Below are 17,711 nucleotides of genomic sequence, written 5' to 3'. Positions count from 1 at the left end.
CAGAGATGAGGAATTTGCAATTGTCCAGTTGAGAGAGACAAACGGGGGGGCTAGACAAGGCTCTGAGGATGGAATAAAGTGGATGGATTTTGGAACATAGTAAAGAAAAAAGCTGCAGGATTGAACGATAGCATCAAAGGATAAAAAGCTAGGCAGAAGTGGTGAGGCTGGAGGGTGGGAATCTCAGGGGAATCACCAAATGGGACTGAGAAGCAGGGAAGGGACAAGGGTTTAGCAAGAAACTAGGAGTTCAGCGTTAGCCACTCTAGTTGGAGTGGATTATTCTTTGCCCCCTAGGAACGGATGGCAGAGGTGCCAGTCTGATCAGAGCAGAACAGGGCGTTGTTCTGCTGTTTCTTACCATTTTTCTCTGGACTCTGGCTGAGGGGACTCCTCTTTTCTCCCCACAAAGCTGGCTTAGTGAGAGATGAAATATTGGAGACCAGAGTCAAAGTTCTAGTCTGGTCCCTGAATCTACTTGTCTGCTCAGAGAATGCTGCTTTGATAATGTTGCAAAAAACTGATAAGGGAAATCAGGGACACAAGGAGAAATCTATGGCCATGTCAGAGCAGTGCCCCCAATCTCTCCCTTCAAATAGGAAGAGGAGGAAGCTGCCATCATGATCTCAAATTAGAGATTAACCAATTTTTTTAATTACTTTCCACTTAAAGTTTAATCATTTCAAAAATGGTAAGTTGTAGAACTTCTCTTGAATTCCTCATGCTAAGATGCCTCCTCCCTTTAAGAGTGAAATGAAATCATCACTGCTCAGCCCGGTCTGCTCTGGGAGACAGAATGTGCTGTACTGCGTTGGTTGTATTTGGCTGGAGTAGGTTTGCCTGGGGGCTGTTCAGGAAAAATGAGACGTGTGTCTCATAAGGCCATCCCAGCAAGGGGCACTTTTAAACAAACAAACAGCACTTTCAAATGCCCGCTCACCTCCCACAAAAGGCACAAGATAAACAAATGCAGGGGGAAGATGAACAGGCAGCTGAGCGATCCAATGTTCGCAAAACAATCCCACAACCGCATGAGCATGTGTATTTTGACTTACTGGAAATCCCAGACACCAGGAAAAGACCTTTCAAATCACACTGTCCCTTCCCCTGCCACAGGCTTCCCGAGGTCCCTGTTAAAGAGCCAATCCTAAAACCCTTCCCCACGCGAGTAGACTTCTCTCCTGAGTAAGGATTGCAGGACTGGCCCCTAACAGCCCCAAGCATCTTACATAAGAACATAGGAACGGCCATACTGGGTCAGACCAAAGGTCCATCTAGCCCAGTGTCCTGTCTACTGACAGTGGCCAATGCCATATGCCCCAGAAGGAGTGAACCTAACAGGTAATGATCAAGTGATCTCTCTCCTGCCATCCATCTCCACCCTCTGACATCTTAAGTTCTGCCTTGACTTAAAGCACTCAATAGTGGAACTGTGCAAATAATGAAGTTTTGAGTTTGCTGGTGATTCCGAAAAACAAAAACAATTATTTCGCATCAAACTGAAAACAAAATTTTTGGTGACTCAAGCAAAAAAAATTGTTTAGGGCTAAACTAAATAATTAGTTTAATATTTCATTTGACTGGAGTTTTTAAGATAAATCTTTGAACCAGAAAGCGGTTTTGAACTGTATATGGGCCAGCCACCTCCCAAGCACATCCTTTGTGGCCTGCCTCAGTTTCCCCACTTTTCAAGGGCTCTCAATCAAATTCTTCTCAAGTTCAGCCTCATGCCTCCATGGGACTTTTTCAGATCCCCATCAAGTCAATGCTCTGGTCTTCCTGTTGGGGATCTCCCAGGTCCCCCTGCCTGGAACCTTTTCCCTGAAAACTCAGAGTTCCCTGCAGGCAACTGCTTTCTGCCAGCTGCCATTCCCGGTCTTGGGAATGTCTCTTACTCCCAGCAGACTCCAGAGTCTCTGAGAATCCTTCTCTGTCTCCAGCTCCCTGCTGTTCTTTATAGGAGAATCAGCTTCTCCTTACCCAGCTGGTTCTACTAATTAAACCCCATGCCCCAACCCAGGTATGGCAGGTGCAGTTAATTGTACAGTTGAAGGAAGTGAAGTCAACTGTAAGTGTGTGTGTGTGTGTGTACATATGGCAAATGAAAGAAAGGGAAAGTTGATAGTAATAAATATAAATCATAAGCTAGGAATTGCAAAAAAATTGATAAGGGAAGTCAGGGACACAAGGAGAAATCTATGACCAGCAGAATTAAGGACAATAAGGGGTTTTTAAAGTATATTAGGAACAAAAAGAATCCTCCACCCAACACCCTCTACCTGGCTACAGGTGTCTAAATTTGGGCACCAAAAAAAACAAGGCAACTAAAATTAGAGGACACGTCTGAAGATTTGGGCTTAAGTGACCAGTCAGAGATCACACAGATAGTTTGTGGCAGAGCTCTGAAGAAAACCCAGCTTTGCCAGTGTCATACTATGGCTATCTTTCCACGTGTCTTTTGTGTGCCTCTGCATCTGACTCGATGACAAAAATTGAACCAAATTTGAAAAATAGACAGCATTAACCAGTGCTAGTGTTTGCTGTGCTTTGATTCAGAAGTTATATTTGGCCTTTCAGCTCTTAGGCATTTTGAAATTAGTTCAGACTTGACAAACCAAATAACATGTCCTCCTTCACTGCTCGACTTTGATAATTTACTGCCTTTGAGGGATATTTTCCTTCCCGTAAATTGTACCCCTAATAGCTATAAAGTTAATCCTTAGCATAAAGTAGAAATCATTGTTAATATTTGCAAATCTTATCACTTGGATGGAAACGGTGACCTGTGGGACTGCCCCACTTTTCAAGCAATTGAAGCACTAAGACATAATTTATGCACTTGAGAAGAAATTTCCATATCACAGAGATTGGTTCTTTCCTTGTTATGACTTACAAAGGATGTTACTAGTAAATGAAACCACAGAGATCTCTATTACATAAGAACTTGTTTTGACATGTATAGTGCATCTTATTTATGGAGGTAGCCCAAATGTGCTGTTTTAATGTAACCAAGCATTATTCCAAGGTTGTCTCGACACAACTAAAACAAGATCAGAGAGGAGCGTTTCACTATGAATCAAAACCCCAGCGAGCACTGACAGTTTGGACAAGCAGGATCTGATGTGCTGAGTTTAATTTTATTTTGGATTATTTATATAAGAGAGCAAGTCATGAACATTTGGGTGAAGGCTAAAAAACAAAGATGATAATTGACATGAGGAAGAAAGGAACAAGGGAAGAAAAGAGGATTCTGGGGTTATACTTCAGGGCTCACTTTTCAGTTCTACTCTATCAAACCCTTCTTCCCCCTCATCTCAAACACACTGGAATCTTTCCACAAGAAGAAAGATCTTGAATTCCCCCGAATTGCAGTCTGCATTAAAGCACTTTCCCACCCTCCACAATCCTAGGGCCAGCTGGGAACTGACTAAATTAGAGCATCCTCAGGGCGACTCTTTGGCCTTGTCTACAGTGGCAGCAGCAGCGTGTAGGGTATGTGTGGCTACACATCGCAGTGAGAAGCAGGTTGCGTCCACACTGTGGTGTGCAGCTACACCCAGCAGTGAAAGGCTCTGGCAGTGAGACACTGTAGAATGTAGAGTGTGGTGGGGACTGCTTGGATGTGTGGAGAGCCAGGGAGGGTATAAACCCTGAGGTTCTGGTGTGTCTTTGCTCTACTTATCTAAGCCATGCCCCACCGTCCACACTGCTATTAAAAATCTGTGCCGGGGGCGTGCAGCGTGTATGTACTCTACACGCACCCCGTAAGTCTAGACAGAACCTTATTTATGCCAGCAAGAATAGCTGACTGCGCTGGATTGGCCAGAGCACAGCGTGTTCTGGCCCTGCTTCCCCCTTCTGCCAACTCCTGCACAGCCCGTAGAGCTGTCTATTTAAGCTGGGTCTAATTCCCCTTAGCTCCCCTCTAGCGGGATAAGACCGAGCACGCAGTCTGGTGGGTTTCTTAAGAGTCACTAAACTTTCTCTTTTCCCACAGAAGTCAAAGATTTTTTTCACACCGTCTTTTAGTTTCTATTGTTTCACAATTCCCAGCAGACACTCTGTGATGTCATGCATCGTCTCTGGGGGCATTACTCATATTGTGATGAGAGCTAGTCAAACAACACTATATATTTTCCATGAAAGATTGGAAACTGAAATTAAAAAACAGAGAATCCTAACCCTAAATTTGAACATAAGATTTTATATGCCAAAACTCTTAGTATTTACTATTTTAACTCCTGATGTTCTTATTACTCATAAAAGTATCCAATCCCTCTTGGAATCTTGTTGAGTTCTTGACTGGGATGACATCCTATAGCAATGAGTTCCACAGCCTAATTATGCATTGCAGGAACTCATGAAAAGTACGCAAGTGTATACTCCATGAGAAACTTGCCTACATACTCAGTCATCGAAACAACAACAGGTGAGGAGTCACTTACTCATTTTCTTTGTGAATCAAAAGTAAACATCTCCGTTCTCCTTTGTACTGATACATTGTGTAAATCGTTTTGCTGAAAAGGCGACATTACGTTTTGCTTTTGGGGATATCGGAAGCCTATGACATAAACTTTAGCTGTGTGCGGGGTTTGGGCCCTTTTGGGGGGTCACCTGATGTGCTGGGATGCCACTGAGTCAGCCTATTCTGCCAGCCTGGGTCCCCTTTACCTGGCCTTGCTGGGTTAGGATCACAAGCCTCTTCCAGCCAAGCACATAGGCAGGGACACACCCAGCTGCAGAGAGAGACAGAGATCCACTCTGGAAAGATTCAGTCTCAGGGGCTCGCCTCAACACTGTCCACTCCCTTTAAGGGGCACAAACCCAAAGATTTTATGAAATGGGCCCCCTCTGTCAATGTGAAGGGAGATGTGCACCACTTCTTGCACCCGCTCAGTTAGAAATTACATAAACTGGGTTATATTATAAACAAGAAATAAGTGTATTAACGACAAAAGGTGAATTTTAAGTGAATATAAGAGATAACTGACAGAGCAAAGCAGATTACTGACCAAATAAAGCAAAATACACAAGTTAAGCTCAATATACTCAAGAAACAGGTTACAAAATGTAATTTCTTACCCTAAATATTATTTTAGGCAGGTTGCAAAGTTTTTGTGGTTCAGCGTTCCAGTTATATTTCTTTTCAGACTGGACCCCTGTCTCAGTCTGGACTCCCCCTCACCTTCACTTCAGGTGGCTTTAGCAGCCTTTCTCCTTGGGCAGACAGCCATGGAGAGGAGGAGCCCCATTTGCCTTCCTCCCCACCCTTACACAGGATTGACATAAGGCAGGGATCCTTTGTTTCCCAAAATAGACCCCCTGTAACGGTGTTGGGACTCACCACCACAGCGCCTCCCGCTAGTGACTCCAGGAATTAGCTCAGTCCTTGGTGGAGCACCCTCTGCTGGTGGTGTCCCATCCGTCCTCTGCTCCTTTCCTGCTGTCTGGACCCCCGTTGCTTCCCACTCGGCAGCGTCCCCTTCAGGACACTGCCCTCCGGCAGTGCCCACTGCTCCGGTCTCACCCCCTTCCGGGGGTCTGGTGTTATCAGCAGTCCTTCTGCACCCCAGCCACTGTGATCAACCACACCCCAGAGTCTAACCTCTAGTGTCAGGGGTCTGGTGCAGTCCACTATCACCACATCCACTGACTGGGTGTTCATGCAAGGGGGAAGGGAGGGACCCAGGCCCACCGTCTACACTGGGACCCGGATCCATGGACCCTTTGGTGGCAGCCTTCCTGCCCTCCTTCTCTCCCCTTGTGCGCCTCTCTCCCTGGGCCGCTTCCCCTTTGGCCCCTTTGCACTGGCTAGGCCCTTCCCTCAGTGCCTACAGCCTGGCAGGTAGTGGACTGGAGTTCCCTTCTGATCCCCCAAGACTGTGCTGCGCTGTGCTGTCCCAGGTGCTGGTCTTCTCACTCAGGAGACAGACCTTCCCCTCTGAAGGTCCGGGAGAGACTGCCTGCTCCTCTCCTAGGCAGCCTTTATATAGGGCCTAGCCCTGATTGGCTGGCTCTAATGTCAGCCCTGATTGGCTCTCAGTAAGCCCTTTTCTAATTGGCTGCCGGCCTGCGCAGCCGCTCTGGCCTATTGTAGCCTCCACTCACATGGGGGTGGGGCAGCTGCCCCACCACACACACACACACCCTTCCTTTACAGTGGAAAGTTACAAGAAGTCCCAGGTAATGTTTAGTATCAGGTGACAAGACCAGCTGACTCTGTAGGATCACAGCGTCCATGAGTCAGTGGCAGTATGGAGCATCCACAGGAAGGCCAAGCTTTTCACAGTCCATTGTCCTCACTGATGGGCCATGAGCCCTGTCTGGGTTTTCCATTGTTGTACCTGAAGTGTTTGCAGTGGGCATCACCCAAAGTAGCATAGTTGAAATACAGATACATAGTCAATATTCCTAACTTCAGATACAGAAATGATAGAGGCATACAGATTGGATAATTGCATTCCATAAATGATAACCTTTCCAATGATACCTTACAAGACCCATCTTGCATAACGTACATCTCAGTTATGTCATATTCATATGATAAGCATCTTTTCATAAAGAATATGGAGTGAAACGTCACAAGCTGTATCTAAGAATAGGGCATTATCTGATCTTAATGGAATGTTTGTTTTTTCATTTAATTACACATTTCGATGAAAAACAGAATGTAATTTAAGAGTAGAGTAGTAGTAATATACTGCTGATGTACTTTGGTCTGTCTCTCTTTTTATACATAGACATTGCAATTTAATCAGAATGACAGAATTTGTACTACACACAGTAGGAGTATGGCATAGGCAGCTACAGGGAAAGATACTAACAACCACGTAACTGCATGCGTCACTTGAAACATGGGGCTGCCAATTGCCACATGGCTTCATCTTCTCAGGTCAGTTTCAGTTCTGAAGGGTACACCATGTTCCACACCTGCAAGCTAGCTTGCATGTCATTAAGAGCTTGAGATTCTCTTCAGAGTCTAACCCTGCAAGTAACATGTCGAGTGCTGACGTGCCAGTCTGATGTGCATTGACACTCATGTCACAGTGCACATGCCACAATGCTGTGAGCTGAAGACTTTGTCATGTAGGACAATGTTAAGAAGGTGGCAACATTAATGCCACTGAGGTGTCAGAAACACCTGGTTCTAAGCTATTTTAGTCGGCTGTGCACTAGAATTTTATATGAAAGCGCTCACAATCTTCATTTAAATAGAATGGTCTCTTCTGCTGCATGTGGGGTCAAATCCCAACCGCTGGGGGAATCAGAGGGGGAGAGAGAATGGACACAGCATGGACTGATCCACAAATAACAATTTAATAAAAAAGAGCTTTATTTTAAAAAGCCATTAAAGACATTATAAACTATGCCTCTTATTTTGATCTGTTCAGACTTACTACAAGCATCACAATAAACATTTTAAAGCACCGTATCGGTATTTTCCTCCAAGGCCCACACGTCTACCATACTTGCAGATCAGTTTTTGAGGAGCTGCAAATGTGGAGTGTTATGTTCCTGGCTTACAGAGACGTTTGAGTATTTTATACTTTTATTTTTCTGGAAGGTTGCAATGTAACACTACTTTATTTCTTAGAATTCAGAATGATAACACATAATTCCCCCAAAGAGAGTGAGACAAGGCAGGTTGCTTTCAAAAACAGAAGCACAACTGAACCCACCTTGCTCTAGGCTGGCTCTCTGCAAACTGACTGCAAGGACACAGATCACACACTTCCCTCCAGAGCCCCCTCGCCTGCAAGCAAGACCAGGAAACCCCTTTGGATTAAATGTGACAGTTTGTAATTTTTTACAGTTTTCAATCCACCAAAGGGTGAAGATCTCAGGTAGGCTTTATTTTCAAGCTCATTTAACTCTAAATTTGCTTTTGGACTCTGAAGATGTTTCCCTTCATTTTAAACACATATAAATGATAAGAACAACAGTGTAGCATTAAGGTTAATATCTTACTGGGAAGTGCAGGGGGTGGTGCTCTTGGGTTACATCAAACTGTTGTCAACGGAGCACAGTTGAACTTGCCTAAGGAAAACAGGTCTATTAGTCAGGATTCCTTTGTCAGCATAAGCTTTTCATTTACACCTTAGTACAACTCTTGACAGCTCTGGGCTACTTGTCAGATTAGATTCATCAGGTGTATAATTTTGAACAAAATGAGTAAAAAAGCTTGCTTATAGAAAAAGATTACAAAAGATGCAAATAGTTGCATCAAAGATTCTTTCCTAACTAAAACGAGAAAAGGAACCTCGAACACAACAAGCTAAACATGTCTACATGTGAGAAGACAATGAAACATTCCTATTCTGTGTAGTTAGTATTTATAACATGTGGTAGTGTCCACTATGTGCTAAGTACTTTCCACACTTAAGGACAGTCCTTACTCTAAGGAGTTCACAGGGACCATTTTGTGCCAACTGGGTAGAGGCCACAGGGTACATGAAGCTTACACAATTCCCCTGGATTTTTGTTTCTGATTCAGAAACAAGTTTTGAAAATGTGAAATTTCCCACAAATCAGAAATCCTGCATTTGAGCTAGTTCTATTTGTTGTTACATAAAGACAAAGTATTTTCCATTATCACACCGAATACTACTCAACCAAAGTATTAAGCCACAAGAAACATTTTCTCCTTTTAACACTTTCAATAAGCCCACAGGCAAATATCATATTTTGGTTAGAGTGCTAGTCTTGTACCATCCAAAACCTAACTCTAGGTAAGACCAAAGCAGGACATCTTCAAATGGAGTCCTGTCTATATCTTTTGGACAAGAAAATAGTCACCACATTGTCAAGATAAACTCCAACAAAGCTCAGATAAACACACTGACAAGATGTTGATACAAACATATTCATCCTGCAAAACTGGCTCATGAAATTTCAGGTACTTTCCATTTCTCTTTGAGTCACAAGTAATATGAGAATATTCTTGCTCATAGTATTTCAGGCACTGTCTGATCTGAATGTTCTTACATTTGAGAAATACATCCAATATATATCATCATTCTACACCTCATTCGTTTTTTCTCTTGACGCTGAGCAGGATGCATATGGAACCTCTGAAGCTATATCACAGCCATGCAACTTCTGGCTCTGACCTCATCAGATCGGGTAAGATAAGCAAGATGAAGTCAGTACTTCGGTGGGAGACCTCCCAGGAAACCCCAGATGCTAGAGGAAGTGGTGTTGGTGACTTAGTAAGTGTCCCTCTTCCATGAGTCATTTTCCAACCTATACAAGGATGCTATGGGGGCACTGTGCAGTTGAACACTGTCTTTCAGATGAGACATAAAATTAAGGCTCTGAGCACTTGTGGTCACTGTTATTTATTTGTATTACCACAGCACCTAGAAGCCCCCCAACATGGACCAGGCCCCACACTGTGCTAGGCACTGTACAAATGCAGAACAAAAAGACAGTCCCTGCCCCAAGAAACTTACAATCAATACCTTGTCACACTTTCAGCAAGAGTATGGATGCTAACTCTGCTGTCCTGGCCAAATTCTAGCGAGTAATTACATTCTGCCTTCCTAAAATTCTCCCTGTAATTTCCAAATGGTTCAGTTTCTATCCTCAATTGTTGCTGTAGCCTGTTAAATGGCTTCTGTCTTCCAGCTCAGAGGTGACTCTCCTTCAAATGTGTGAGAAGAGATTTGTGTATGCAAGCAGCTGTTAAACCCTGAAAAGTGCTTTGGGATCCCTGGCTATATCAATCTAGTCTCATCATTCTGGGCTGTCATTTCTAAAGCATCCCTTTAATGAAGGAATTGTTTACCGGCAATCGAGGCAGGCATTGCCATCTTGGAGATCATTTATATTTCACAGCGCTGTCAAATCCTGACATGTAGCAGATTGTAACAGGACGGCTTCTGCTTTCTGATGAAATGTTTGATATTTGTTGCTTACATCTGAACGGGCATTCTGTTTGCATATTGTCAGATGAGGGAAGAAAGGTTCCAGAGAAGGGAGTGCGTAGGTGTTCCATTCAGTCTGACATGTCCAATTTACCTCAGTTATGCTTGCAATGGGGTGAAAACAATTTTCCTAAAAGGGGGCACTAGGACTAGCAATGATATTCTCAGCCCCCTAATGACATGCTTTTGCAACAGGGAAGCCCCTGCTGTTTCCCAGCCTGCAGTCACTCACATAACAGACAACCATGGAACATTTTGCTGCCATTACACCTTATTTTAGGAGATGACTAGTACAATCTAGGAGGTGATAAGGCTCCTCAATCCATACTGGAGCCAATGGGAGCTGAAAGGTGCTCAGCAATATACATGATAAGATCCCCAAGGCAGATACACTAGGGAAGAGACAGCTCTAAATCTCTCCTAGTGCAATCTAGCAGGCAGAGGCGTCTCATCTTTCAACTAAACTGATTAAGAAAATTATGTCACATTTAAAATTGTATCAGCCAAACTCTTTCCATCTTAAGTAATTGCTTAAGTGTCTAGAATAGTGATAAAGAACATGGACCAGAATCACAGCTAGCATAAATTGGTGTGCCTTCTCTGAAGTCAATGACGCGCCTATCAGTTTTCCCATGCTGAAAATCTGACCCTAGGGTTTGCATTAGTCACAAATTTTCCTTTAACTAGTGGGATAGTTTAAAACAATACAGCTTACATGACAATCAATGAGGGATACACAAGCCTAGCTGCATCCTACATTGTTTTGCTGTTGTTAGAGGCAGAGAAGTCTGAACTTGTGGCAAATAGTTGTCAGTGACTGGAGACAACCTGCAAAACTATCGTTTTTGAAACTAACTCAAACTCTCAGTAGTTACTCAGAACACCGAAGTGCGATATGCTAAAAGCAAATGGCATGGCTGGGCAAGTTTATACTTGCCAGCAAGAGCAACTATTGTCAAAGGACAAATAAAATATTTTTCCCTCTTGATCATCATCAAGTTGCTAATGCTGGGAAAGCAGATTTTCTGCAGGGGCTCAAAAACTTTCACAATGATTTTGCAAGGCTGTCACGCCACATACTGGGGCGGCCACTGGTTCAGGCTCAGTAATACTGATATACAATGAGTCCAGCTGAGGTAATAGAAAAGTACAGATTTTACAGTATTGTGCGCAGTTCAACAGTTAGCTGGTGCATAGATGCTCCTCTTTCATTCTTAGCCAGTGCTGACAGAAGGCTTGTATTATGCCCTTTTCATTTAAGACAAAGGCTCTCACACCACAGTCTCCTGTGTGGAGAAATCTTTTGTACATGCAGAGACAGTGGGAGAAGGAGCCTTCTGGTCCGTGTACTCCTTATAGAGGGAGATTATAAAGACAAACTCTTCCTTCTGCACATGGTCCAGATGAAGAACTGAAGCCATAATGCCCTTCTACCACAGTAATTACAGTGCCCATTGTTTTAATGGCAGTGTTGTTGGGAAACAGGAGAAGGACTCGGTCCCAAGGAGCTGTTTCAGTGTACACAAATAAGCTATATATTATATTGTTGTCAGATTAGACAGAGAAACTGGGGCTGACTATTACTACTATTTTCCCCCACAATCCTTTGTGTATGTGCTGGTTTTATTTAACCAGATTATGCAAACTAGGGTCCCAGAGAAGACAAAAGCTCCTTTTCTCTGGAGAACTTCCTTCAAGATGGGCAAAGAGATGCTGGACAATGCAAGGGCACCCATGTACAATCACAGTGCTTCCCCATTTAATGTAGTTATTTACATGAAACCTATATTCTGTTAACAAAACAACATCAGGAGATAACGGGTTTCTATAATTTCTTAGAATAAAGAACTCCAGCATTTTATATGTTACTGTGTTAATGTACTTGAGACCATGTGAAATTAGCATACCAACCCACAGTAAAACTATGTTGATCTCTAACCTACCAAATGAAGAACAACATGAAAATTAGACTTTATACTATAAAGGCTGAAAAAACTGGGGTTTGCCCTAGCATTTATAAAAGAAATAGAGAAGAAAGGCAAAACAGCAAAGTATGCTTTTGGATGACAGTTCTCACAAGATTAAATTAATCCTGAATGGAGTTATCAGTGACTGACTATGGGGATTTTTCCTACTGACGGACTGATACATGTGAGAAAGTAATTGGGGAAATGTTTAAAACATGATTTTGATGTTGTCCCAATAACAACCCTGAGAGTGAAATTCCCATGAGTTCCAATGGGTGGGACTTATTTCTAAATCTTATTTGGGTTTTGCTTGCAAAACATTTGCCTGTGGGAATGTAATCCTTCCCCCATCTTCCCAACCTTGAATCTGCAGAACCTGATAATGTGTACCCAAAAAGGATTGGCCGAGAAGTATTGGATTAATTTAGATGGACTATACGAACTAGGTGTTAACATAACCCAGTCACTGTCCAACATTCCACAGTGTTAAACAGGACCTAGTAATCAGAGACCTCAGCCTGCTTAGTACCATGAGAAACATGCTATAAAATTCATGTCAAAGGGTAGAAATGTATTGATTGAAACACACAAAAGGAGAGTACTCAAAATAAGTAAAGAGCATTGACACTGAAATTGATTGTTTATGCAAAACAAATTTAATCAAAACCTATTAAAGTCTCTTTTTGGAGACAGAGACTTTAACCTGTATTAATATATTCTGTCATACAGACTGTCTTGGTGGGGAAAAAAGGGTTAGTTTTGCTGTTCAATTCTGAATCAGGAATGAATCATTTTCCTGCTTTAGACAACACAGACGCACACAGAAGGGAGATAGAATAGTGAAGATAGGGAAAATACAGCTTTTGTTGATGTTCTGAAAATACAGAACAGCTGGTCAGTCATGGATGGGTGCTTTGGGACTGGCAGGCCAACCATGACAATTATTGTTCTGGACCCTGACTCACCTCCCCGGTCAGGGACATCAGGTCCCTCTTCTTCACTGGTCCTTCTCAGGCTAGGAAATACTGGATGGGCCATCTCATCTCACCATGCTGGTGCTATGCAGTAGAGTGGATTTCGGGATCAGATGAAAAGCCAAGAGGAAGAGGACCAGGAGGAAGATGGGATGGGGCAGAAAGGAGCACACAAGAAAGGGGAAGATGGAGTAGGATTTCACATGTATCAAGTTAGGTTCCTCACTGGTCCCGAGATGATGGTCAAGTGTCCCCACTGATAGATCAAGGTCCAATATCATGGCAAAAATTCTGCTGCTGCAACTGGGGTGATAAACAAAGGTTCTTGTTTTCTTCTACCCCAAAGTCGATTTTAACGGCCTCAGACAGTGGGTTGAATAATCCATCCTCTCATTATTTTGTCCACCAGTGAGGCCTAATTTCTGATGCACCAATTTTGGCTCATTGATTTTCAAGCCTCTACTTCTTTTGTTTACTAGTCATAATCTTAGCACAGCCCTGCAATGGGGTTAGTAGATCCTTTCTGTTTAAATTAATTCAGTCTCTCTGTCCTCCTCACATCTTTTCCTAAACAGTTTCAAATAACCAATCATTGTGACAATTCATGAACCTTTACCCATTTTTCACTCGCTAAGCTAACAATTAAAGCAGGCCTGGTAGGCCCTAATCATTACCATAGGAGTTCTCTGAAGCATTAGTGTTGATTTTTAACAGATCTTGGAATACTGGGGAAGTTCCAGGGGACTGGCAGAAGCTAATGTTGTGCAGGTATTTAAGTGCAGTTAATGGGATGACCTGAGTATTGATAGGCCATTTAGCCTGAAATTGATCCCAGGAAAATTCTCTGAAAGGCAGATAAGGGACACAATCAGTTAAGAATTAAAGGATGGTAGCATAATTCATGCCAATCAATATGGTTTTATGGAAAAATTAGTTTTGTCAAACAGACTGAAGAGAGCTTTTTGATGAGATCACAAGTTTGGTTGATAAAGGTAATTTTGTTGACATAACAGACTTCTATAATGTGTTTAACTTAATACTGCACAACATTCTGACTAAAAAAATTAGCACTATACAAAAATCAATGGTTTAAAAGCTCACTAACAAAGACCTCGTAAAGCAGTTGTAAACGGGATCTGGTCTTGGACCAGTGCTATTCATTCTCTTTATCAATTATCTGGCAGAAAATATAAAATCATTGCTGATGAAGTTTGGAGATAACACAAAACTTGGTGGTGTGGTAAATAATGATAAGGACAGGTAAGTCAGTTTCACAGGCCAAACTGGATCACTTGGTAAGGTGGGTTCATTTGAACAATATGAGTTTTAATTAAGCTTGGAAGTTTAGATACGTAAATGTCAATACACATTGGTTTCACCATATACAGGCAAACCGACGAAAAATATTCCCATTGATAATCATAGAAATTTACAGATACGCAAAGTAATAAAAATGCTGCTAGATAAGTTATGAGAGTTTGATTTAAGGATATTTACTTTGTATATTTTGATGTGTGATGTTGACAATTTGTTTTCTGACAGTTACAAAGCTTTAATTTTTTGAATCTCAACATCTACTGTTACTAAATAAATATTGTCTGCTCCCTGCATAATATCCCACAACTATGAAAATTTAAAATCAATTAAAAAAACCTTAAAGACTTAAAACATCAACATTATTTGTCCCAATGATCACAAAATAAAAATCTAATTCTGCCAAATCTAGTGATAATCCAGCCAAATGCAATATCTTACATCTAGGAACAAAGAATGTGGGTCTCATTTACAAGAAGGGGACTATATCCTGAAGAGCAGTAACTGTGAAGAGGACTTGCAGGTTACATGGTGGAAACCAGCTGAACATGAGCTCCCAGTGTGATGCTGTGATGAAGACAGCTGTCACGGAGTGCGGGGGAGTCAGGATCCTGCACCCCTCTCTTTCTGCGATTCACTGTGACTCTCAGCCATCCAGCTTGTAGGTACAACCAGGACCCCTCAGCCAGGTCCCTCGGGAGAGAGGGGGGCAGGGAACTTAGACCCCGACCCTGGGGGGTTCCCTCCGTTTCCCCAGCCAGCTTCAGACTGAAACTCCACTGCAGCCGTCTCCTTCCACCCTCCCCCCGGCTCCTCCTCCAGCCTTTGTCCAGTTTCCCGGGCAAAGGTGTCAGCTGGCTCCATCCCCCTCCCAGCTTAGGTTACAGGCTCAGGTATCATCCCTCAAATAAAGTCATCCCCTGCTACTCCATCCCCCATGCAGACAGTCCCAGTAAAACTAGACGACATTCCCAGGTCAGTCTGCCCCGCTCCCTACTGCGTCATAACAGCTAATCCAGTTCTGGGAATTTTCAAATAGGTGTAAGGAGGTAGCGCTACTATGAAATATTGCATCCAGTTCTGGTGTCCATACTTTGAGAAGAATGTTGAAAATTAGCAAAGGGTTCAAAAAACCACTACAAAAATTTGAGATCTGGGAAACCTTATAGTTAAAGCCTTAAAAACTCAATCTATTTATCTTGTTCAAGAGAAGGGGATAGAAGGAAGGGATAGATAAGACAGAAAATATCATAATGCTACTCTATAAATCCATGATATGCCTACACCTGTAATACTGCATGCAGTTCTGGTCACCTCATCTCAAAAATATATATTTGAAATGGTAAAAGTGCAGAGAAGGGCAACCAAATAATTAGGGGAATGGAACAGCTTCCATATGAAGAGAGATTAAAAAGACTAGGACTATTCAGCTTGGAAAAAGAGATGCAACCCCAAGCTCTGGGTGTCTCTAAGCCTCTGACAGATTCTGGAACTGGATGGCAGGGGATGGATTACTTGATGATTACCTGTTTTGTTCATTCCCTTTGAAGCACCTGGAATTGGCCAGTGTTGGAAGACAGGATACTGGGCTAGATGGACCACTGGTCTGATCGAGAATGGCTGTTCTTATGTTCTTAAGTTTTTAAGATGGGGAGGTGACTAGATCAGATCCTATAATTACCTACATGGGGAGAAGATTTCTGATCCCAGAAGGCTCTTTAATCTAGGAGACAAACACATATCAAGAGCCAATGGATGGAAGCTTAAGCTAGACAAATTGTGGCTAAAGATAAGAAACAAATTTCTAACACTGAGGGTTATTTATCACTGGAACAACTTACCTAGGGATACGGTGGATTCTCCATCACTTGGAATCTTTAAATCAAGATACCTTTCTAAAAGTTCTAGCTCATCTGGCTTGATGCAATGATTACTGGAAGAGATTCTTTGGCTTCTGTTGTGCAGGAGGTCAGACTAGAGGACCATAATGGTCCCGTCCAGCCTTGATATCTATAAATCCACATGAAAATTGAGAGTCTGGGACACCAGGGCTACCTTCACTACTGGGTATGGGTAGAAGTAGTGGGCATTGCCTGATCACAGAATCAAAGGCCTGGAAGGGACCTTGAGAGGTCATCTAGTCCAGTCCCCTGCACTCATGGCAGGACTAAATATTATCTAGACCATCCCTGACAGGTGTTTGTCTAACCTGCTCTTAAAAATCTCCAATGATGGAGATTCCACAACCTCCCTAGGCAATTTATTCCAGTGCTTAACCACCCTGACAGTTAGGAAGTTTTTCTGAATGTCCAACCTTAACCTCCCTGGCTGCAACTTAAGCCCACTGCTTCTTATTCTATCCTCAGCAGTTAAGAAGAACAATTTTGCTCCAATGCTACCCTCTATCCCACGGAGGTTTGCAGTCATGTGGATCCACACTGTGTCCACATTCACTGGCTAGGCCCCCAACGCACCAGCATCCCCCTACTCCTTGGTGCAGTCCAGGTACTAACCACACCTCTGCAGTGTAGAGGGAGCAAGAGCTCCCCAGTGCAGGGTGTCTGCTGCTTTCATCACCCTGCACTGCTGTGCTTGACCTACCCACAGGTGCAAAAAGTGCCTCAAGATTTGGCTTATTAATCAGCCATAGCAACACACCCTCACAATCAGTAATATATTTATAATACCAACCTCATAATAACTAGTGTCACTGGGATCAAATGTGTGTGTCAGTTTCAAGGGAATTTAGACCCTATTCATTTTTTAAAAAAAACTGGGGGCCTAAAAATAATAATCATGAAGTGATTTGGTTCCAGTCCTCTCTGTGTGACACTTTCAGCTTTAGTACGGGGAATCTATTTTCCCTTTGCTGCTCACACAAAGGAAAGCAGCACAATATGCTTCTCACGCACTCCAGGGGGCTATTCTGGCAATAGCAAGTGAGCAACAAGTACAGCTTTTTGCAAGGTCCTGGTCAAATATGACTGAGATGTCTGATTATTATTCCAGGCTTTGCAAGAAAATGTTCCATCTAACGTTGTTAAACCCTTGAAAAGATGAGAAAACAGCCCTGTGGAAGTGACACAGAAATAAAAGTAGTATCAGAATCTGCTGCTTCTCTGATGGGAATGCATTTCTGGAAGTAGTAGAGAGAAATGTACAAGACAAAACAGGTGTTTCTCTCCATAAGCCTTTACTATTTGAGCAGTGCACGTCAGATGTTGCCTATGTATATTATACATGACTGATGATGAAAGCCATAGTGGAAAGTGGACTCATGTCTGCAGTGGATCAAACAAACAGGAAATAGAATGAGCTGTCCTGTGGGAATGTCTCTCAGATCCTCCAGGCCACAGCCACTGGGCATTTGAAAGGGAACTGCAAGATGGAATGGTGACTGGAGAGGACCAGGGACCTTCCAGCTCTCACATGACCAGGGACAACACAGACCAGCTGTGATGAGGGAAAAGCACACTTCTGTATTCCAGAGATTTTGGGAGGAGCTTTCTAATCTTCCTCAAGCTTTTCCA

General features: G+C 42.8%; 1 long non-coding RNA gene across 2 annotated transcripts in view; it reads right to left on the bottom strand.

The window, feature by feature from the left end:
• LOC120405314 overlaps nt 1-5,938 on the bottom strand; it is a 49,063-nt gene extending 43,125 nt beyond the window's left edge. For both annotated transcript variants that reach the window (XR_005598487.1, XR_005598486.1), the window contains exon 1: nt 5,345-5,938. This is a non-coding gene — a long non-coding RNA (uncharacterized LOC120405314). The remainder of the gene's footprint in view (nt 1-5,344) is intronic.
• Between the last annotated feature and the right edge of the window lie 11,773 nt (nt 5,939-17,711).

Source organism: Mauremys reevesii, linkage group 4 (genome assembly GCF_016161935.1).
Source record: "Mauremys reevesii isolate NIE-2019 linkage group 4, ASM1616193v1, whole genome shotgun sequence".
NCBI lineage: Eukaryota > Metazoa > Chordata > Testudines > Geoemydidae > Mauremys > Mauremys reevesii.
The sequence above is the reverse complement of the archived record's forward strand: the minus strand, read 5'-3'. Positions and strand labels throughout refer to the sequence as shown.